The sequence below is a fragment of the Bos taurus genome, chromosome 3 (genome assembly GCF_002263795.3).
Source record: "Bos taurus isolate L1 Dominette 01449 registration number 42190680 breed Hereford chromosome 3, ARS-UCD2.0, whole genome shotgun sequence".
Taxonomy (NCBI): Eukaryota; Metazoa; Chordata; class Mammalia; order Artiodactyla; family Bovidae; genus Bos; species Bos taurus.
In genome coordinates, this window is record NC_037330.1 from 62674323 (window position 1) to 62694035 (window position 19713).

General features: G+C 35.8%; 1 protein-coding gene across 1 annotated transcript in view; it reads right to left on the reverse strand.

Annotated features, from left to right (window-relative positions):
- ADGRL2 (adhesion G protein-coupled receptor L2) overlaps nt 1-19713 on the reverse strand; it is a gene marked incomplete at its 5' end in the record, with an annotated part of 710493 nt that overhangs the window by 237063 nt on the left and 453717 nt on the right. Inside the window, 1 exon segment of the mRNA NM_181013.1 lies at nt 5339-5380.

Genomic DNA, 19713 nt, shown 5'->3' on the forward strand with positions numbered 1-19713 from the left:
TTCATGGCTGCAATCACAATCTGCAGTGATTTTGGAGCTCAGAAAAATAGTCTGACACTGTTTCCACTGTTTCCCCATCTATCTGCCGTGAAGTGATGGGACCAGATTCCATGATCTTAGTTTTCTGAATATTGAGCTTTAAGCCAACTTTTTCACTCTCCTCTTTCACTTTCATCAAGAGGCTTTTTAGTTCCTCTTCACTTTCTGCCATAAGGGTGGTATCATCTGCATATCTGAGGTTATTGATATTTCTCCCGGCAATCTTGATTCCAGCTTGTGTTTCTTTCAGCCCACTGTTTCTCATGATGTACTCTGCATAAAAGTTAAATAAGCAGGGTGACGATATAGCCTTGATATACTCCTTTTCCTATTTGGAACCAGTCTGTTGTTCCATGTCCAGTTCTAACTGTTGCTTCCTGACCTGCATACACATTTCTCAAGAGGCAGGTCAGGTGGTCTGGTATTCCCATCTCTTTCAGAATTTTCCACAGTTTATTGTGATCCACACAGTCAAAGGCTTTGGCATAGTCAATAAAGCAGAAATAGATGTTTTTCTGGAACTCTCTTGTTTTGTCGATGATCCAGCAGATGTTGGCATTTTGGTCTCTGGTTCCTCTGCCTTTTCTAAAACCAGCTTGAACATCTGGAAGTTCACGGTTCACGTATTGCTGAAGCCTGGCTTGGAGAATTTTGAGCGTTACTTTACTAGCATGTAAGATGAGTGCAATTGTGTGGTAGTTTGAGCATTCTTTGGCATTGTCTTTCTTTGGGATTGGAATGAAAACTGACCTTTTCCAGTCCTGTGGCATGTAAACCAAACAATGGTATGTTTAGGAATGCAAATGGCAACCCACTCCAGTGTTCTTGCCTGGAGAATCCCAGGGACAGAGGAGCCTGGTAGGAGGCCGTCTATGGGATCGCACAGAGTAGGACACGACTGAAGCGACTTGGCAGCAGCAGGGATGCAAATACATGAGACAAAATCCCAAGGAAAAACAAGGGACAGAGAAAATTTCGAACATTGTTTAACCTTGAATTGACATTAAGTAATTGTAGAAAAGAAGTCGAGAGCCTGAAAGTTCACAGGGTACTCAAGTATTTGTGGTTACTTCTCAAGTGTTTGTGTTACTTCTCATTATGTATTTGAAACTTTATTTTTTTAGTTACTGCATATCAAAAAATAATTTTTAAGTGAAGCAAGTGTATTTTTTTTAGTTTATTTATTTATTTATTTTTTACTTTACAATATTGTATTGGTTTTGCCATACATCAACATGCATCTGCCACGGGTGTACACATGTTCCCCATCCTGAACCCCCCTCCGCAAGTGTTTTAACCTTATAACCTGTGTAAAACAATTCAGTAATATACCACACATGAGTTTTTTTATTTATTTAATAATTTTGGTCTATATATTTGATTGGTGGTATTTACATATTTGAAAACATTTTAGAAGTCAATTTAGAATAGTGGTTAGGAAAATTTGGTGGTTAAAGTAAAATGGATTAACCATTCATCAAGAAAAACATTCTGTCTTCAAAGACAATGGCTACTAATAGATAATATATTCAACTAACTGCTTAAAAGAAGGGCTTTTTTTCTCTTTAAACAGGATAATCTAGTGGTAGTAATCAGTGCACAGAGTGAACTCCCTCTTGTAAAAAGCCCATCAATTGTTTTCCTAATTAAGATGAATATTATTCCTGTGAAATGAACCAAAAAGTTGTTTGAAACCGGAAATCCCAAAAGAGATCTATAGTCTTCAGGAATAATTGCATGCAATTTTAATTGAAAGAAAAAGAGAGGCCTATTTTCATCTTTCTCCTTTCAAAATGTTAAAAGTAATCAACCTGTTGGTCAATTAACAATGCTTTAATATTACTATCAATCTGACCTAAAAATTGACATTAGATATTTTGGAAACTGTTGTGGAATTTTAAAAAATAAATGGCAAAATGACTACTGTCTATAGTTAAATCCATTATGGAACTTTTATCATTAATGAAACAAAGTTATGAATTTTTACTAATGTCCATAGAAATATAGTATATTTTATTGTTAATTGAAGATTAGATGCTGTGACTATTCACAGAAATATGTACTCAATCTTTGTTCATTGAGAATGAGAGAGGAGATCTATTTTTTTGAAATACAGATTAATTACACTGATAAATTTGCTTTATATAAATAGTTGGCATTTATCTCCAACCTATTAAAAATTTTTAATAACATTAAAGAATTATTCTGTTTTAAAGTTCAGTTTTAACAGATACATGTCAACAAAATATATGTTTACATTTCAAGTCGTTTCATGTAGTAATTCAGAACTTTGGCTGTTTAAAGTTGCACACTTAGAAATACTTTGAATTAGCAGATGTATTTATTTAATAGTTTCTCACATTGACTCTGCTCTTGAATATGGGCAAGAGGTTGATTTTGTTTATCATCTCTCTAAAATGTCATGTTAATTGTGCTAAAGATGTTACAGAGTGGATTAAAAACATAAAATTATAAATTTAAATTTTTGGTTCCCCCAGTATTTCAGGGCTTCCCAGGTGGCACTAGTGGTGAAGAAGCTGCCTGCCAGTGCAGGAGACATAAGAGACATGGGTTCGATCCCTGGGTTGAGAAGATTGCTCTGGAGAAGGAAATGGCAACCCACTCCAGTATTCTTGCCTGGAAAATCCCATAGACAGAAGAGCTTAGTGGGCTATATAGTCCATGGGTTTGCACAGAGTCAAACACAACCGAAGGGATTTAGCACCAGTATTTCAGATTAGCATTCTGGCAGCATAAACCTATAGAAATCTATATTTCCATATACAAATAGGTATGAATTTGGCCCTCCATTCTTTAGAAGAAGCTGATGTTAGATTTTCTCTCACATACTATAATTCAAAGCAAAGTGAGAAAATTCAGGTTAAAATTTTAGATACATCTTAAAAATGGTATTATGGGAAAAATATCATCAAAATATTTAATCCCTCATTAACAGAATATAATTTAGATCAATATAAGTGAATTTTGCAGATGAATGAAATTTACCCTTTTAATCATTAAAACCTTTTTCTTTGTAACAACTTCAAAATCTCCCAGTATTATCTCATGTTCTGTGTAGTAAGTTTAAGGATATACTGTTTTGTTGCAAAATTCCAGGGCTGGAAAAGAATTTAGATTTTATTAAAAATTTTCCAGTATGACTGTTGGATTTAACAGATCAGGAGTTTTAAACCCAAGTTTATGGTATATCTTACTCAATATCATACCACTAATCTTTGATTCCTCAATTCTTACTGGTGGTGAATAGATTTGAAAGTTCTTCTCTGGTCCCTCCCAACTTTGATAGTGTGCCTTCCAATTTGTGAGCTAGGCAATTAGAGAACTAGTTCTGTCATAATTTTATGTAAAATGAGAGCAAGTAGGATGAACGTGAAGACCTGGGACGTGTTAATGTGAACTCTACTATATCCTTTCTGGAGTACCTCTCCCTCCCTCAACTGTCTTCTGAAATTATTGGCCTATTTCCAGATAAGTTGTGAGAAATAACGATGATATTTTAATGCTGACTTTACAATGGATAATAAAATACCCTTGAGAAGAAGTCTTTAATCTCAAAAATATTTGATTAGTTGCATTATTTACTATGTTTACTATTAACTTATGGTTTATTAACATTATTTAAGGTTAAAAGCAACACTTTTTGCTAACATACTTTATTTTGTTTTAATCTTGGACCTAAAATAAGTCTGCACTTACATGCAAAGACAATTGGTTGTAGGTGGGTAAATCACACTGTAGATTTTATATCAAAGTTTTCTGCTAATATTAACCAGTACGATCTACTGATTTAAAGTATGAGTTTAAAGTTGTACCTTCATGTTTTGGTCTTTTCCTACCTTAATCTTTTCTTCTTCTGAAAAAAGTTCATAAAACACCAAATTCTTATATGCTAAAAACTAATGTGAATCTGCAGATCTTTTTATTTCGGTTTAAAAATGACTGTATTTTTTTCATACATATGCCTGAATTCTAGGAGTATTTCTGTATTAGAGTAAAATTAATAAATGTAATAGCTTCAACTGTATTTTAAATATTTAATTATTTTATTGTACACTTTTACCCAGTTAATCTTCATTTTATATTTTTACATCCTTATGGGATTAAATGGAAGGTTTTTATTTGTTTGTTTTTAATTGTATAAGATCATTTTGGCCATGAAATTGATGCAGAGGTATTTCCTCAACTTTATGTATATACATTTAATTAATAATAGTATACTATTTTGAACAGTCTGCTATTCAAATAATGCTCTTATTCTGATAAGAATAATATCTATTTATTATAGGAAACTCAGAAAATAAAGAAAAAATGAAGACTATTTAGCAGCAGCAGCAGCAGCAAACTACCCATATTCCCACTGTCTGTGAACCTTTTATGTCCTTTTTCTAAGCCTATAGTATGATCCCAATTCTCTCTTCCCTCAATACATAAGCACAATATATAATGTATTTATAATGTGCTCTGCTTTTTCACTTAACATAGCACTTTTTGATTATTAGTTTATTTCAAGGCGTTTTTTTCTACAGTGAGAAATTCCTTCTTTTTATAGGTAATATGCAAGAACCACTGGGGGAAGAACTTTATAGAAGACAGAAATAGCTTACTAAGAAATATCATTTTACATTAACCTTTCCCTTTTAATAAGATTGGTTTTATTGTTATCTAAATTATAAAGAGATTATGATTAAGACTAAAACTAAATATTACCATTTTAAGTAATAAAAAGAGAAAGACAACAAAACTATGTGTTTAAACAAAATCATATAGTAGCTAGCTTGCCTAGGAGAAGTTATGATATATGCTCTTAGAAAACAAACATTTTTAAATTCACAGATGCTGCAAAGCCCTGGTCAAACATAAATTACAATCAGTTTTTATGTAACAGTAAAAATTCCAAAGGACTCTTGCTCACCCACTCTCAATATGTATCTTTCTTCTCACAGAATGTAAGCCACATTTATTTCTATTTCTGTGTATATTTTAAAATAAATTACCCCAGAAAATAAACTACGGAATACACTATGTTCAAATGCAATCCAACAGAGAAAACAAAAACCTTAGATTCCCTCTGAAGAGCCCTGTAGCATATTTTGGTGAGTATTTTGGAATGCTCATAGAATTTGAATGTGGTATCCATTTATTTGAGGAGTATATGCTACCTTATAATTATCCGATAATTCAACACATTTAGCAAATGATACTCCACTTCTATTATAGCAATTCACTTTTTCTTGTTTGTGTTCAGTGCTATCAAATATAGAAAGAGCTCTTTACTTACCATTCTGGGAAAGATGAAATTTATCATTGTGCCATAAATACCCTGAAAAGCAAAGAAATATTATTATTTATTATACCTCCATCCACAGGGATCCTAACTGCCAAATGTAATGCATCAGCAGCAAAATAAAACGAAGTAAATCTATTACTACTGCTACTGCTAAGTCACTTCAGTCGTGTCTGACTCTGCGCGACCCCATAGACGGCAGCCCACCAGGCTCCCCTGTCCCTGGGATTCTCCAGGCAAGAACACTGGAGTGGGTTGCCATTTCCTTCTCCAATGCATGAAAGTGAAAAGTGAAAGTGAAGTCACTCAGTCGTGTCCGACTCTTAGCGACCCCATGGACTGCAGCCTACCAGCCTCCTCCATCCATGGGATTTTCCAGGCAAGAGTACTGGAGTGGGGTGCCATTGCCTTAGAAAACACAATTCATTGTTCTAAGAATTTTTAAACATGTGTTACATGCCTTTGGACAGAATGGTGTGCTCAGTTGCTCAGTTGTGTCCACCTCTTTGCGACCCCATTGACTGTAGCCCGCCAGCCTCTTCTGTCCATGGAATTTTCAAGCAAGATTACTAGAGCAGGTTGCCATTTCCTACTCCAGGGGATCTTCCTGGCCAAGGGATCAAACTAGCATCTCTTGAGGGATCGAACCTACGTTTCTTGTGTCTCCTACATTGGCAGATGAATTCCTTACCACTGTGCCACCTGGGAAGCCCCTTTGGATTACGCAGTTGTGCTAACTACTTTCAAAATCAGGGATAAAACATTTTATTTTTCCCAAACAAATATTCCTAGATTAAGAGAACATTGTCAAGTATTTTTTGTTGTTGTTGTTGTTCTTTATCCCCTTTAGCTCGATTGAATTTTTCACTGAAACAGATGGGACAGCCATACTTAAAACTCTTTAAGGAAAAACTGAGGAGCATTTTACATTCTTGAAGTCAGCATTAATGACTGTTAGATCTATTTATATGTAAATACATTTTCTTGTTGGAATCTTGAACTGAAAATCTGATACAGAAGCTGAAAAACAAAATTAGGAGTCCATGCTCCTATTTTTACACACTAAATAAGTGATAATAAAGAGATATATATTTTCTTATTGTTTTCTGTTCATTGAAAACAGGTTTTAATTGCATTGCTTGGTAAAGAATTACAATAAATTATATTATGAAAAAACATATGTGTTCTTGAATTTATTGTGTCCTTTAAAATGTTTAAATTAACAGTGACTCTTACATTTAATAATTAGCACTAAATAATCTTTCTCAATGTCAATAGTTCTAAGATAAAGGAACATGTCAGCTGTAAGAAAATATGCTTTTCTCATATCCTGATATATATCGTCATTATATATTTGTCATTTTCTCTTTTATGTATCATAAACTTTATCTAAAGAAAAACACACAGTTCATCTCCCTCTGCCAAAACGGTGATAGCTTAAGAAATTTTTAGATAACATATACAGAAAAGGGGTTTACTTGACTATTTGGATAGTGACATTTCAGACCTTTCAATGTTATTTTTGAATAAAGTAATCCTGAATAAAAATTATAATGTGTTAGTGTAGCTTGAAATCATTATTTCCAAGAAAGATGATGTTTCAGTAAATGAAAACTAGTGAAAATTTCAAATGATAAATATTGACAAAATTAATGACTTTTTGCTGGAGTATAAAATTAAGATTTGAAAGGTGTCCTACTTCGTTTTTCACATTTTTAAAAGATATTTTTAATATTAAAGAAATATATGGCTTATGATTATGGATATCTGACATTCTGGAATGATTGAGAAGTTCTCCCATGACCATAGTTTAAGAAGACTGCTTTTTATATTAATCATAAATATCAATATTTTATTTCAATTTTTTGTATTTATTGATTTTAATGAAAGATTTTAATGGAAAATTTTAGACTGAGAAATACTTTATTTTGTGTAGTGCTTATTTCTAAAGAATCATTAATAATTTTTGATGTTATAGCTTATATTTATAATTACTAAACTGCTAAAAAATTCAAAGTATTTTTGAGCATCAGTTCCTGAAGAGGGCAGCACGTTCTAGATATTATTGAATTTCAAACTCAAATATGACAGCTTTGGCTTTAGTATACTTTTTTTAGGAACTAGAGGGGAAAAATGGGTTTTTTTTTATAGATGTCTGCTCCCATGATACAATAAACCAGCTGAAATTCTAGGTAACTGCAGACCAAGGTCAAAACTGTATTTGATTATTACAAGGGAACATTCAAATTATATACCTAAAGCAATGTATTTAGTAAGGGAACAACAAAATACTAGTAAGGAGACTTTCCATGAGGAATGTGTTTTATCTTAATACTGTAGATAACTTTTCCTATTGGCAGTGCATTGACTGTCAAAACTACTAAAGGGGTTAGATTTAATTATCTCACTTCTTGCACATTTCATCTCAATTGCTATGGCAACATTCAGTTGCCTCAGCAGCAATGCACACTTTAATCAGATATTTCCTCCTCATTTCTCTATGAGCCAAAACTGTGTAGTCAAATTAACAACCAAGTCCTGATAAATCTGATAACACTTCCCACAATTTAATGGGCAACTTGCCTCCACCCACACATATAAATATTTTCAGAGAGGTTTGTAACTATTGGACAAGTATAACACTTGATAAGAACATACACTTGGACTTTCCTATTTCATTGATTCTTCTTTGCTATTTCTATCACTATTCTTTATTAGAAGTTTTTCACAAATTCAAAACTCACTCCAGCAAGTCACTAACATGGGTCAGCTGACCTCACTAGGAGAGCCGATGAGTGAAGGAAACAACCTCCAACATTCAAATGTCAACCCTCCTCAAAAGGCTATTGAATTATTTACCTTTTATCCGAACACACTTTGAATTGGCACATCAAAGAGCCTTTTTCTATTTCTTGAAAGTAGGTTAAAGGAGGAAAGAAAATAATTCAAGACAAAGCAAAATTTGATATTGAAAGAAAACTGTAGGGTATCAGACTCAAATGGAAGGCCAAGCATGAAGAAAATTTGGTTAAGCTTCAGTAATAGAGCAATTTTAATGAGAAGTGAAAGCAAGATGCATTGAAGTGCTGTTGTCACCTGGGTGATTATTAACCAGCTACGTTGTTGGACAAATCACTTTTGCATTTTGCAAAAGACTAGAGAAAATTTTGTGGGAAGATAAGGAACTCAAACTATCTTCAGGTTGAATTTAGAGTGTTAGCATATGTTTTTATAAATAACTAAATAAATAATATTTATAAATAAGTGGAATTTTGCAAATAGTAACTATTTTAATTTTATACTGTGTAAAACACATGTATACCTGTGGCAGATTCATTTTGATATTTGACAAAACTAATACAATTATGTAAAGTTTAAAAATTAAATAAAATTAAAAAAAAAATAAAATGTCAAAAAAATAATAAAATAAAAATTGTTTTAAAACATAATTAAGGAGCAAAGTGATCTAAGGTCTTCCTAACAATTTTAGTGGCTGCTAAAATTTGTATTTAGACAACAAACATTTTATTCTGAGGTTGTGATAGTTCTCTGGTGAGAAATTTTATACCAGTAGCTGACAGTAATATTTCAGCACGATTTTTTCAATCATCACTTAGTAGTGTCTAGTAAAAATTTCATTAATTGAGACAATCAAAAAATATGCTATCAGTACCTGGGTCTACCAGTCTAACATTTCAACAGTAATGGCTAGACTGCACCTCATGTATTACAGCCCACTAGATATGGGGTTCAAACAAACCTTATACATACAAATATTCTGTAAAATACAAGTCTATATTTTGAACTTTGAGTTGATTATTGGCAGCTTATGTTCAAAATGTAGTTATTGAAAAGCTAATTTCTCATTCATGATGAAGTTTGGAAGCTATATAACCTTAGGAACAGGTACAGAAAGAGGAGATGTTTAATTGAAAAGAGAAATCTAACCAGGAAGGCAAGCATGGACTATCCTCAGATATTTGAAAGTTTTATTATAAAGGAGACAGTGAGTGTCTGAAAACTAAGAATAATGATACAAGTTCAGAAAAGCAGATTCCAGCTCTTTATAAAGAAAAACATAAAAACAATTAGAATTACTTAAACAATGGCACAAGCTGTGAAGCAACAAATGCCTTGTTTAAGTATATTTCATGTACTGTTTGCATATGAATTCTTTATTTTCTGTTGCTTGAATTCTGGAACAGCATTTTAAAAATGTGGTAGAACCACTCCAGAAATTTAGATCTGGGAGTTCAAATGACTCACTTCTTAATGAATTTTTCAAGTACCAGTGCTTTATATCCACATGGAAACCTAGCAATGGTCTGCAAACAGCATATTCAGCAGCAAGTTTGCAACTCTTGCTCTGGAAAAATGGTCTAAATGAGATAAACAAACAGTTCTTACTGAAGAGTTATCTAAAATCTACAAGGAGACATATAAATTGGTCCTAATTGGCATTCCTTCAAGAACCTCAGTAGATACCAAGAAGTGACTAGAGGTGAAGAATGAGTTCCCTTTTCAGTCTTAACTTGGCTCTTCCACCTGAAGGTGGGGTTTTGCCAGGCAACGTGTACACCACTGCCTGTGTCAGACTTATTTCCTTGATGAAAGGAAGATTTGGCATTATCCTCAAGCTCTATATTCACTAAGAAAATAATAATTGCTCAATTAAGGGTTCACAGCTTTTCTTCCATACCCAGAGAATTTAACAGTTAAAGAGAAAATTGCACACCATGTGGGAATGCTCATCTTTAGTAAAATTGCTGAATAATATAAAGGAAAGCTGAAGCCAACTTGAAGGTTATAAATATAAGGAAATTGATGGTTCTTGAGTCAAAGTAATGTGTGTAATAGTTTTATTTCTGTGTAATACTAGGTTCTGTATATTTCTGGTTTATGTTAGTTGAAAATAGTCTTTTTACTTAGATTGGTTTTGAAATTTCCTTGTGTGATCATACTTTTGAATCACATTGAAAAAAACAAGGGTCTCAGAAAGACCTTGCATAGTGTTTAAACTTTATGACTTTATGTACTCTAGGGCTGTTGTTTGGAGCTTGAGATCTACTGAAGAAAGGCTGTCTACCAGAAGCATATGTGTCTACCTAAAGAGCTGATGAAATGTTTTGCAACAGCAAGAAACGCTAACTTGTATTTTTACTCTCAAAGAATATGGATACTATAAACTTCATCATGTCTTTTATCTCCTCTGCCTCTTTAAGTTCAGTTGTGTCCAACTCTTTGCGACCCCATGAATCACAGCACACCAGGCCTCCCTGTCCATCACCAACTCCCGCAGTTCACTCAGACTCATGTCCATTGAGTCGGTGATACCATCCAGCCATCTCATCCTCTGTCGTCCCCTTCTCCTCCTGCCCCCAATCCCTCCCAGCCTCAGAGTCTTTTCCAATGAGTCAACTCTTCGCATGAGGTGGCCAAAGTACTGGACTTTCAGCTTTAGCATCATTCCTTCCAAAGAAATCCCAGGGCTGATCTCCTTTAGAATGGACTGGTTGGATCTCCTTGCAGTCCAAGGGACTCTCAAGAGTCTTCTCCAACACCACACTTCAAAAGCATCAATTCTTCAGCGCTCAGCTTTCTTCACAGTCCAACTCTCACATCCATACATGACCACTGGAAAAACCGTAGCCTTGACTAGACGGACCTTTGTTGGCAAAGTAATGTCTCTGCTTTTCAATATGCTATCTAGGTTGGACATAACTTTTCTTCCAAGGAGTAAGCGTCTTTTAATTTCATGGCTGCAGTCACCATCTGCAGTGATTTTGGAGCCCCCCAAAATAAATCTGACACTGTTTCCACTGTTTCCCCATCTATTTCCCATGAAGTGATGGGACCAGATGCCATGATCTTCATTTTCTGAATGTTCAGCTTTAAGCCAACTTTTTCACTCTCCACTTTCACTTTCATCAAGAGGCTTTTTAGTTCCTCTTCAATTTCTGCCATAAGGGTGGTGTCATCTGCCCCTTTAGGCCTCTGTAAATCAAATTTTACATTATGTTGTTTAAAATTCCACCTGCTGAGAGTTTGCTAGCAAATGGTCTTGAAACTTGTTTCCAAAATGCTCACCCACAAACACTTTTATTAGCCAATCCCATTTGGTTGGCTGTGCTCCAACAAGTCTCTGGTGAACACAAGCATAAGTTACAGAGAAACAGAAATTTCCATGGCACTCTGGAGGAACGTTTTTGATCCTAAAGACACTAGTAATAAACTAAAATGTCATTGCAAATTCATGAGCATTTCCTTATGTCATGAGTAGCAGTAGGAGGAAGGGGCTGCATTTGTGCAATGGTTGTTCCATGTGTGTAAACCTTGTCCCCAACTTAAGATCAAAGACTGTCTTCAATCAACAAGTATTTATTTAGTGATTGCCATGCCTGAAACTTAAGGAGCCACAAAAGGACAAATAGGATCTACTTTTAAATTCTGGGATTTGTTGAATGAATGAAGAAAAACACATGGCTGGCCTAAGAAACCTTATAATAATCTATAGGGTTATGGATTTAACACAAAACAAAGCCCAGTATCTGTTTTGTCTTTGTCAGTTAAGATGTTCATCTATTTCATGACACAAAAGCTTTTAATATATTTCAACATTACTACCTTCATTTAAGATAATTTAACCAAGAAAAAAAACAATCTGTACCCCTATATCCTCCAGCTGGTACTTCTTGCCTGTGGAGTTTAAGGTATTTCTACTGAATCATTATTGTTCTGATTGTGAGCTTAATGAGGGCAGGGAAAGTCTAAATCTTTGTTAGCATTCTAGCCAGTACAAAAGTGCTTGGTAAACAATAAACATTGAGAAAATGATTATTCAATGAATATTGTATGAATAGTAAGAGGGAATAAATGGTGTTGACTTAAATGCTTGAAGCAAGAAGTATTCAGGAAGGTTAGTGTAGCTTAAAATGGTTTTAGTTTGCCAGAAGATATGAGATTTTTCCACTGGGCCTTCAGGAATGGATGGGATTTAAATAGTAGGTGGGAGGGAAATAAAGTATTTCTAGTGGAGTTAGGAACATGAACAAAAAAATTGCTTTGGGACTTCCCTTGTAGATCAGTGTAAAGGAATCCACTTGCCAATGCCAGAGACAGGGGATCGATCCCTGATCTGGGAATATCTCACATGGTGCAGAGCAACTAAACCCGTGTGCCACAACTGTTGAGCCTGTGCTCTAGAGCCCAGCAGCCAACATTACTGAATCTTGCATGATCTAGCATCTGTTCTCCACAGGAAGACAAAGCACTGGGATGAGAAGCCTGAGTACCACAACTAGAGAAAAGACCGTGCAGAAATGAAGACCCAGCACAGTCAAAATAAATACATTAATTAGCTAATTTACAAAAAAAAATTGCATTGAAGGCAGAAATATTACAGAAAGGATTTAATTCTTCTTTATGGGACCATCAGTTATATTATGGGTAAGTGATTTTGTTCTTTGTAGATTAACAGGTATTGTAGAGAAGTGCTTCTCAAATTTTAATTTCCATACCTGGGGATCTTGGTTAAACTGCAGATTTTAATTTGGTAGGTCTAAATTTAGTTATGAGATTCTCTATTTCTAACAAATTCCCAGATGGTATTGGTGCTGGTGCTAGATCCTGAAGTGCAAAGCTGTAGAGGATCCTTGAAGCTAGACAGAGTCATTTGTGCTGCATACAGAAGGCATTTGAGAATGACTCCATGCTTCTTAGCAGTGATGGCATGATGAAAAGTGTATTCAGGAAGATTAGTATGTCAACCTCATGGAAAGTATGCTAATGAAGAGAGAATGTGAATATAGGAAAACCAGCTGGAAGTCTGTCTTACACTTTATCTGCATATTTCACAGATTTGATGCTCAATTACCTGTTGATTGATTAGTTTCTGTGGACATGGTTAATTCAAAAGCATTTTCTCAGTGGAATAACTGTAGGCCCACTGACATTTTGAAAACAAATCAAATTTAGGTAAAAACACATGAGGAATCCATGAATGTTCTTCCTCTCCTCTCCATCTGGAAAAAAAAAACTATTCTTCAAAAGACTTGAAGTATTAGCTCTTCTGTTCCTCTCATATTCTGCCCTCACATGTATCTCTCAAACTCTGATCTTACTATATCATAATGATAATAATAATAATAATAGTAGTAGCACAACTAATTTTTTTGAGTGCTTATTAATAGTGCCTGGCAACTTGCTAAGTTTTATAATTAAATCTGTGAGGAGTACTGATATTAATATTTCTAGTTTTACAAATTGGAAAAAAGTACTTGCATGCCATCATACAATGTCAGATATGTAACAATAAATATATTTGTTCAGACAGTGATTGATCAAAATGTGTTCTAAGAAATCATTGAGGGATTGATTTTTTTATTTGACTGTTCCAGGTCTTAGTTGCAGCATATGGAATTTAGATCCCTGACCAGGGACTGAATCTGGATCCCCTGCATTAGGAGTACAGAGTTGTAGCCACTAGATCACCAGGGAAGTCCCAAGAAATCACTGATTATTAATGTAGCTTCTGATTTTGCATGTTACCTTTGTCTTTGTTCCCTGATCTCCAATAATTATGATAATGGATAGAAGTAGTGTTTCCTATATTCCAGATACTACTTTAAGCAATGAGATAACATGTGCTATTTCATTTAGTGCTCATAATAATCCTATAACTTGGGTGTTAGTATTCTCATTTTGCATATAAGAAAATTAGGTATAAAGAGGTTAAATAATTTGTCTAAGTTTCCATAACTAAAGAGCAGATTCGTGTTTTGAACCCACTACACTATGCTGTTGACTTTAGTCTAACTTGTCATAGTAACATGGAATTCTGAGTGTTTTCTTAAATGAACACCATAAATTTCTTCAAATCACAATATTTGTGAAAAGTTAATTTTCTCACAAACTAAGAAAGAGTCCATAAAGTCCAAGAAGGCTTGTTATTATTTCTCAGCTTCTGTCAGCATACCACTGTGCCTGATAAAAAGTGACTCCCTCAGGCTGGCAGCCTTTTAGACATAGGGCAAAATCTTTTGAATAAAATGGCATCAAGTCTCAAATAACCTAGGGCCCACATACTTCCTACCTCTCTAGTCATATTCTAACTGCTTACACCACAGACTAAAGAGTAGTCCTCCCAAAAGGAAAAGCTTTCTAAAGGTAATCTCCATTAAAATTTTTAACATTTGGGGAAAGTTAAACAACTTCTTGCTAGTAATAGGAATAATAATGACAATCTTCCAGATAGTTCAAGTGTGCCAGATATAGTAACAATTATTACTTGGTTGATTAACTAAACTAGAGATTAAACACAAGTAAATAATTTCATTTCATTCTATTACACGAGTGAAATATTCTAATCTAAATATTTAATACTGATAAATTTAACTTTGTCAATATTAAATTGTCAATTGACAAATTTGATATTATAATATAGTTGTTGAAATTATGCACTTTTATATGTTTTTTTTTTAAATTTTATTTTATTTTTAAACTTTACAATATTGTATTAGTTTTGCCAAATATCGAAATGAATCCGCCACAGGTATACCCGTGTTCCCCATCCTGAACCCTCCTCCCTCCTACCCCCCCACCCTCCCTCTGGGTCGTCCCAGTGCACCAGCCCCAAGCATCCAGTATCGTGCATGGAACCTGGACTGGCGACTCGTTTCATACATGATATTATACATGTTTCAATGCTATTCTCCCAAATCTCCCCACCCTCTCCCTCTCCCACAGAGTCCATACGACTGATCTATACATCAGTGTCTCTTTTGCTGTCTCGTACACAGGGTTATTGTTACCATCTTTCTAAATTCCATATATATGTGTTAGTATACTGTATTGGTGTTTTTCTTTCTGGCTTACTTCACTCTGTATAATAGGTTCCAGTTTCATCCACCTCATTAGAACTGATTCAAATGTATTCTTTTTAATGGCTGAGTAATACTCCATTGTGTATATGTACCACTGCTTTCTTATCCATTCATCTGCTGATGGGCATCTAGGTTGCTTCCATGTCCTGGCTATTATAAACAGTGCTGCGATGAACATTGGGGTACACGTGTCTCTTTCCCTTCTGGTTTCCTCAGTGTGTATGCCCAGCAGTGGGATTGCTGGATCATAAGGCAGTTCTATTTCCAGTTTTTTAAGGAATCTCCACACTGTTCTCCATAGTGGCTGTACTAGTTTGCATTCCCACCAATAGTGTAAGAGGGTTCCCTTTTCTCCACACCCTCTCCAGCATTTATTGCTTGTAGACTTTTGGATTGCAGCCATTCTGACTGGCGTGAAATGGTACCTCATAGTGGTTTTGATTTGCATTTCTCTGATAATGAGTGATGTTGAGCATCTTTTCATGTGTTTGTTAGCCATCTGTATGTCTTCTTTGGAGAAATGTCTGTTTAGTTCTTTGGCCCATTTTTTGATTGGGTCATTTATTTTTCTGGAGTTGAGCTGTAGGAGTTGCTTGTATATTTTTGAGATTAGGTGTTTGTCCGTTGCTTCATTTTCTATTATTTTCTCCCATTCTGAAGGCTGCCTTTTCACCTTACTAATAGTTTCCTTTGTTGTGCAGAAGCTTCTTTTATATGTTACTTTAAAGAAAAGTAGTCAGTATTCCAGTAGTATCCTATCAGTTTGCACAATATTTGTTATGTTAATATTGAACCTATGGTTAAGGGGGTCATTGTAAAATTATTCTTTATTCCCTTTTTTAGTGATTATATTATTACAGTTGGCTGGTGACTGCAGCCATGAAATTAGAAGACACTTGCCTCTTGGAAGAATAGCTATGACAAACCTAGACAGTATATTAAAAAGTAGAGACATCACTTTGCTGACAAAAGTCCATATAGTCCAAAGTATGGTTTTTCCAGTAGTCATGTACAGATGTGAGAGTTGGACCATAAAGAAGGCTGAGCCTGGAAGAATTGATGCTTTTTAACTGTGGTGTTGAAGAAGACTCAAGAGCAAGGAGATCAAACCAGTCAATCCTAAAGGAAATCAACCCTCAATACTCATTGGAAGGACTGATGCTGAAGCTGAAGTCCCAATACTTTGGCTACCTGATGCAAAGAGCTGATTCATTGGAAAAGACCCTGATACTGGGAAAGACTGAAGGCAAAAGGAGAAGAGGGCGGCAGAGGATGAGATGGTTGGATAGCATCACCAATTCAACAGACATGAACTTGGGCACACTCTGGGAGATAGTGAGGGATGGGGAAGCCTGGGGATGGACTGTAAGTCCATATGCAGTCCATGGAGTTACAAAGAGTTAGGCATGACTTAGCAACTAAAAGACAACAAATCCAATATCCCAGTAGTATCCTATCAAGTTGGCAAATTACTTGTTATGTTAATATTGATCTTATGGTTAAGGGGATAATTGTAAAATTGCTGTTTTCAAACCAGGGTCATTCATGAAGTCAATATGGATTTTACTGTAATTCCTATGTCATTCTATATGTTATACTGTATAATAATAAATGATATTCAGAACTGTGATCCTAAAAATAATATGAAGCTCAATCATAATTGAAATATTACCATGGTCACTGCAGAGATTTTAGAAATCTTTTTAACAAATATTGTTAGTTTTATTCAGTTAACTACAAAATTACATTCCACAAACAACTAATTTCTAGTTTATTCACTCAAATATTTATGAAATATCTATATGTACCAGGCAGATTATAAGAACACAAAAATCTATCAAACTTTCTGTTCTCATGGAATTTACTATCTAGTGAGGGGAAAAAAGACACCAACCCAACATACCAACATATGTGGTAAGCAGATTATTATAAATGCTAAGAAGAAAAATAAAAATGAGAAAATAGAGTATGAGTGAGTGGAGGTAATGGCAGGTGGTTGTTTTAGACAACTGTCTTAGACAGATGGTTAGCTTTTTTGTCATCAGGTTGTCGTTTTATCCAATGAGATTATCTTTCTCAGGATGAGAAATAAATTATTCTCATATTTGCCTGCTGCTTTTATGTTTGGGTAAAATTAATAGTGAATTCTTCAGTTCAGTTCAGTTCAGTAGAACTGCTCAGTCATGTCCGACTCTTTGTGACCCCATGGACTGCAGCACGCCAGGCTTCCCTGTCCATCACCAACTCCCAGAGCCTACTCAAACTCATGTCCATTGATTCGGTGATACCATCCAATCAACTCATCCTTTGTCATCCTTCTCCCCCTGCCTTCAATCTTTCCCAGCATCAGGTCTTTTCCAAGGAGTCAGCTCTTCGCATCAGGTGGCCAAAGTATTGGAGTTTCAGCTTCACCATTAGTCCTTCCAATGAATACTCAGGACTGATTTCCTTTTGGATGGACTGTTTGGATCTCCTTGCAGTCCAAGAGACTCTCAAGAATCTTCTCTAACACCACAGTTCAAAAGCATCAATTCTTTGGTGCTCAGCTTTATTTATAGACCAAATCTCCCATCTGTACATGACTACTGGAAAAACCATAGCTTTGACTAGATGGACTTTTGTTGGTAAAATAATGTCTCTGTTTTGTAATATGCTGTCAAGGCTGGTCATAATTTTTCTTCCAAGGAGTAAGCATCTTTTAATTTCACGGCTGCAGTCACCATCTGCAGTGATTTTGGAGCCCCCCCAAAATAAAGTCTCTCACTGTTTGCATTGTTTCCCCATCTATTTGCCATGAAGTGATGGGACCAGATGCCATGATCTTAGTTTTCTGAATGTTGAGTTTTAAGCCAGCTTTTTCACTTTCCTCTTTCACTTTCATCAAGAGATTCTTTAGTTCTTCTTCACTTTCTGCCATAAGGGTGGTGTCATCTGCATATCTGAGGTTATTGATACTTCTCCCGGAAATCTTGATTCTAGCTTGTGCTTCCTCCAGCCCAGCGTTTTTCATGATGTACTCTGCATATAAGTTAAATAAGCAGGGTGACAATATACAGCCTTGATGTACTCCTTTCCCGATTTGGAACCAGTCTGCTATTCCATGTCCGGTGCTAACTGTTGCTTCTTGACCCACATACAGATTTCTCAGGAGACAGGTCAGGTGGTCTGGTATTCCCATCTCTTGAAGAATTTTCCACATTTGTGGTGATCCACACAGTCAAAGATTTTGGCATAGTCAATAAAGCAAAAGTAGATGTTTTTCTGGAACTCTCTTGCTTTTTCTATGATCCAGCAGATGTTGGCAATTTGATCTCTGGTTCCTCTGCCTTTTCTAAATCCAGCTTGAACACCTGTAATTTCATGGTTCACGTACTGTTGAAGCTTGGCTTGGGGAATTTTGAGCATTACTTTGCCTGCATGTGAAATGAGCGCAATTGTGCAGTTGTTTGTACTACATCTAAGGGCAAAGGAGAAGCCCCAGCAAGACAATAGGAGGGGCAAAATTGTGTTTAGAATCAAACCCCATACCTGCCAGAGATGCTCAGAGGGCTCAAACATACCTTGTGCACACCAGGACCCAGAGACCCCACAGAGACTGAGACATACCTATGTTTGGGTATCTCCTGAGGAGCTGTGGGTCAGCAGTGGACCACTGCAGGGGCAGGGGCTCTGGATGCTGTAGAGCTGGGTATCACATAAGCCCTCTTGGAGAAGGTCACCATTATCCCCACCATAGAGATACCAGAACTTACACAGGACTGCAGAAACAGACTCTTGGAGGGCACAAACAACCTGGTACACACCAGGACCCAGGAGAAAGGAGCAGTGACCCCACAAAAGACTGACCCAGACTTGCCCGTGAGTGTCCAGGAGTATCCAGTGGAGGCTGCTGCTCCGTCAGTGGTGGCCTGCTGCAGGGTTGGGGGCACTGAGTGTGGCAGAGCATACAGTGCAGGGGACCTTTGGGAGTAGGTTGTCATTTTTTTTTATTACTTCCACCATAGTTTGGCCTTAGGTCAAATAACAGGGAAGGAACACAGTCCCACCCTTCAACATTAAAGATTTACAGAGCATGGCCTGGCCCATCGGAACAAGACCCAGTTTCCCCCTCAGTCAGTCTCTCCCATCAGGAAGCTTACATAAGCCTCTTATCCTTCTCCATCAGAGAGGACAGACTGAAAACCACAATCAAAGAAAACTAACCAATCTGATCACATAGACCACAGTCTTGTCTAACTCAGTGAAACTACACCCCAACTAGGGTGTAGGGCCACCCAAGATGGACATGTCATGGTGGAGAGTCTGACAAAATGTGGTCCACTTCAGTATTCTTTCCTTGAGAACCCCATGAATAGTATGAAAAGTGAATTCTTAGTTGCATCTAAATCACTTGGTAAAAACATCAAACAAGATGGCAAATCGGGAAAGTAGAAGGAAAAGAAAGGCTTAGTTGGGAAAGCAGTTCATGTGGATTTTTAAATTGAAAAA